The sequence below is a fragment of the Thalassophryne amazonica genome, chromosome 18 (assembly GCF_902500255.1).
Source record: "Thalassophryne amazonica chromosome 18, fThaAma1.1, whole genome shotgun sequence".
Lineage (NCBI taxonomy): Eukaryota > Metazoa > Chordata > Actinopteri > Batrachoidiformes > Batrachoididae > Thalassophryne > Thalassophryne amazonica.
Genome location: NC_047120.1, coordinates 3465742 through 3470563, shown reverse-complemented (window position 1 = coordinate 3470563; position 4822 = coordinate 3465742). Strand labels below are relative to the sequence as shown.

Sequence of the window (4822 nt, the reverse complement as noted above, 5' to 3'; positions counted from 1 at the left end):
ATTTTCTTTTAAACGTGGCTACACTGAAGTCTGCAGGAGTCGGTTACATGTCCTTCCTCAAATCGTCCAACAGGGGTCACTCTTGTTCCATGGCTGGATTTGATATTTATGTGTAAAACTGTGAAAAACGTAATACGGGACCGATTTCAACCAGAGAAGCGTTGATATAATCAGTAGATTGATGGTAATCCTTCAGACACATTGTTACAAATGCAAAGTATTCACTGACTGTCGCACCATTTCCATCAATGTTGCTGGGAAAAAAAAAAATTGCACTGTTTCGTATTGTTTGAACATAGCACCTTTTTATTAGTCATATTATGGGAGCTGTCAGGAGTTGTGAAATATTTGCACAAAATCTGAAAAGGACTTCTGCTTTTATTTGTTATTTCATTTAATTAGTTCTCATTGTTATTGAGGTTATTTTAATGTGTGTTTATGTGTGGGTATGTTTGATCAACATTTAAACTAAGTTCTGTCATATGGCTGTTATCAATTTATGATCGAAATCATAATCTTGCCTAAAAAAGTAAGCCCCTTCAGCTGTTCCCTTGTTTGCACACGGAGGGTTGCCATAGCACATCCGAGTCCTCAGTCACGAAAATGGCTAGAACTGTCTCGGAGACCAACTGAAGAAAATCACTCGGAGCTGGAGAACATGAACCCCTGTACCGATTTCTGTCAATGACCATGTTGTTCGTAAATCATTTTTAAGGTCTTGATATTTCGTTTGTGTGTCCTCTATGAATTGTTGTGTGTGTGTTCAGGTTGCCCTTTCGTCTAAATCTTTTTCCACACTCAGAACAGACAAATGGTTTTTTCCCTGAATGAATCATCATGTGCAGATTCAGGTCGCCCTTTTGCCAAAATCTTTTACCACACTCAGAACAAGCAAATGGTTTTTGTCCTGTATGAATTATCATGTGTCTTTTCAGGTTGCTCTTTTGTCCAAATCTTTGACCACACTCAGAACAGACAAATGCTTTTTGTCTTTTGTTTGTCATTTGTCTTTGATTTTGTCTGTTCTGTCCTCTATGTGTTATCATGTGTCTTTTCAGGTCACCCTTTCGTCGAAATCTTTTTCCACACTCAGAACAAACAAAGGGTTTTTTCCCTGAATGAATCATCATGTGTATATTCAGGTCGCCCTTTTGCCAAAATCTTTTACCACACTCGGAACAGGCAATTGGTCTTTGTCCCGTATGAATTATCATGTGTCTTTTCAGGCTGCCTTTTTGTCCAAATCTTTGACCACACTCAGAACAGACAAATGCTTTTTGTATTTTGTTTTTCATTTGTCTATTCTCTCCTGTATGAATTATCATGTGTCTTTTCAGGTCACCCTTTCGCCCAAATCTTTTACCACACTCAGAACAGACAAATGTTTTTTGGCCTGTATGAATTATCATGTGTGTTTTCAGGCTGCTCTTTAGTCCAAATCGTTGACCACACTCAGAACAGACAAATGGTTTTTGTCCTGTATGAATTATCATGTGTGTTTTCAGGTTGCCCTTTTGTCCAAATCTTTGACCACACTCAGAACAAGCAAATGGTTTTTGTCCTGTATGAATTATCATGTGTGTTTTCAGGTTGCTCTTTAATCCAAATCTTTGACCACACTCAGAACAGACAAATGCTTTTTGTCCTGTATGAATTATCATGTGTATTTTCAGGCTGCTCTTTTGTCCAAATCTTTGACCACACTCAGAACAGACAAATGCTTTTACTCCTGTATGAATTATCATGTGTGTTTTCAGGTTGCTCTTTCGTCCAAATCTTTGACCACATTCAGAGCAGCCAAATAGTTTTTCTCCTGTCTGAATTCTAATATCTTTGTTCAGAGTGCCCTTCTGTTTCTGTCCTTTACTCTGATCAGAACAGCTAAATGGTTTTCTTCTTGTTTGCCTCTCCTTTTTTTGCTCTGCATTGTTCATGTGACCAGATGCTTTTCCATATTTAGAGACTTTAAATTGTTTCACTTTAGTATTGCCTGAATGAACAATAATGGTATTTTTCTGACAGTTAAAATGTGACAGAGATTTTCTCGTCTGTTTCCAGTCATAACTGTCATCAGTCTCAGTTCCTGAACTGTCTGAACTACTGCCACTGGTATCTGGTTGTAAATGACTGTTTGGACCTGAGTTGCTGGCTGGTTGTGGTCCTCCATCGTCCTCTCCATCAGCTTCTGCTGTCAGTGTTCTGTGTACAGATGAGCTGCTGGCTACAGGCTCAGCCTCTGTGCTCGCATCACTTGGGCTTTGATGAAGCTGTGATGGCTCTGGTTTTTCATCATCATTTTCACTCTTCACAGGGACGGCAGTGAAACCAAACTTGGTGAGATCTGCCTCCTCCAGCTGCTGAAGCTGCTCTCCCTGCTGACTTATCCACAGCTTCTCTTCTTCTTTAATGTCCTCCTGCTTAACACTCAGATTCCATTCCTGGTGTTCAGGGAGAGTTTCTTCTTTAATCACCAACAACGACTGCATGTCTGTGAAGAAACAAATTAACAATAAATGTTAGAACAACACTCATTACAATTAAGTATCAGGGTGGTGAGTTTGACCTGATGACAGTAAGTTATTGCACTGATGGAACTGATAAAGTGGAAATGTACATCAGAAGGGTTTGTTTTACGTTACACATTTTAATTCAGCTTTGGTCTTCCAGAATTGACTATTTTAATGTTTTAGTTTCTGCGTTGCCACATAATATGACATACCTATAGATAGTACAGAATACTGCTGCTTGAGTTTTGATGAAAACCAGGAGATTTGATCACAGCCATTCTGGCTTCCCTTCATTGGCTCCACATGACTCAAAGAGCAAATTTCAAGGTTTTGTTGCTGACATATAAGGCTCTAAACAGTCATGAACTTAAATATCTTGCTGAACTTGTTCAGCCTTATGTAACTCCTCGTGTCCTTGGACACAGACCTGTTCTGTGTCTCAAGGGTTAAAAAGAAGTCAGCAGGCTTCAGAGCCTTTTCTTGTCATGCTTGTATCTTGTGGAAGAGGCTGTCTGTTGGTATTTGAAATGTGACTAAGACTATTTTGCAAACATTTTCTATTTCCTTTGGAATGTTGCTGTTCGCAAAAACACAGCATTAATGGACGGCATGTCTACAGCACTTTTTACCATCTGATATAAAGTTGAATAAACCTTCACTTTTAAACCTGTTTTCAATGTATTTTACCATAAATGTTTGGACATTACATCCAAAACCATCAAGAGCAGCACGGGGGCACCACAGGGGACAGTCCTGTCTCCCTTCCTGCTCACAAGCTACACCTCAGTCTTCAGGTTCTGGTCACAGTCCTGCCACCTGCAGAAGTTTTCCGACGACTCTGCCATTGTTGGCTGCATCGGCAGTGACCAGGAGGCTGAATACAGGAGTGTGGTGGACAGGAGTGTGGAGTGGTGTGGACTCAACCACCTGCAGCTCAACATATTTAAGACAAAGGAGCTATTGGTGGACTTCAGAAGACAGAAGACCCGAACCCAGTTACCATTAATGGAACTGAGGTGGACACTGTGGACTACTACAAGTACGTTGGTGTCCACATAGACAACAAACTAGACTGGACTGTAAACACAGATGCTGTGGATAAGAAGGGACAGAGCCGACTGTACTTTGTCAGGAGGCTCAGATCTTTCAACATCTGCAGAAATATGTCACAGATGTTTTATTACTCGGTGGTCTCCAGTGTCATCTTCTACGTTGTACGTGTGCTGAGCAGCAGGCTGAAGGCAGCTGACACGAACAGAGTCAACAAGCTCATCAGGAGAGGTGGCTCTGGCCTGGGGGTTGAGCTGGACTCTGTGGTGGAGGTGTCAGAGAGGAGGATGCTGAGGAAACGGCACAGCATTTTGGACAACACCTCCTACCCCCTGCATGCCCCACTGACATCCTGTCAAAGCACCTTCAGCCACAGACTGAGACCACTGAGGTGCACCAAAGAATGCCACAGGAGGTCTTTCCTACCTGTGGCAATCAGACTGTATGAAATTTCTCCTCCTTCTGCAGGCTGAAAACATAACAAACAGTTATTCAGTGTTATGAGCAATACTGTCAAACATCTTTTGCAAATTTGTTCCAGTCATTTTGCACCAATTTTGTACTTATTGTTAAAAAAAAAAAAAGTTGACCGTTTCTGTATTCTGGCAAAATAATTTCCTGAATAAAGTTGATCTTATCTCATCTTAATTTACTCACTGTGTAGGTGGAAAATAGTACTATTGAAAATTCCTGTTAAAAACAGTCTAAACCCAAACGGTTAATTCAGCATCGACAAGCAGATTGAAAAATCTTTCACTTTTGAATGTCTTTTCAACGGTGAGTGTAGATGTTCATTTAAATTTGTTTTTAAAGTAAAAATGCTCACTGGGAACTCGGCAAGTCAGCTCGAGCCGACTAATCAAAAGCACATGCTGATTGTTACTCTTGCTGATGTAAGATAGAAATGTACTTCCAAAGAAATGTAATATAAACATTTTATTACGGTACTACAATGTAATGTAGATAAGCTGATGTTATTACATTTTGTTTTGTGTCTGATTGATTGATTTTATTTTGGCAATAAAGGTTCATGCACATAAAATACTTAAAACACTCATTGCTGAGAATAGCAGAATAAAACAAAAATTATTTCCATTGTGGTCCACAGAGAGAGAGAGAGAAAACACCGGTGGTATTTCTTTCAGCCATCCTGCCACCAAAGTTGAATGGTTGAAGGAGATGAACGCACGCGCAGTATGTGGAATCAATCTACATTAGTGTTCAGAATAATAGTAGTGCTATGTGACTAAAAAGATTAATCCAGG

At 40.0% G+C, this 4822-nt stretch overlaps 1 long non-coding RNA gene across 1 annotated transcript; it reads left to right on the top strand.

Annotated features, from left to right (window-relative positions):
* Positions 1–251: 251 nt before the first annotated feature.
* LOC117530240 lies at positions 252–976 on the top strand. The gene is made up of 2 exons (XR_004566248.1): positions 252–767; positions 852–976. It is a non-coding gene; the product is annotated as an uncharacterized LOC117530240 (long non-coding RNA).
* Positions 977–4822: the final 3846 nt, after the last annotated feature.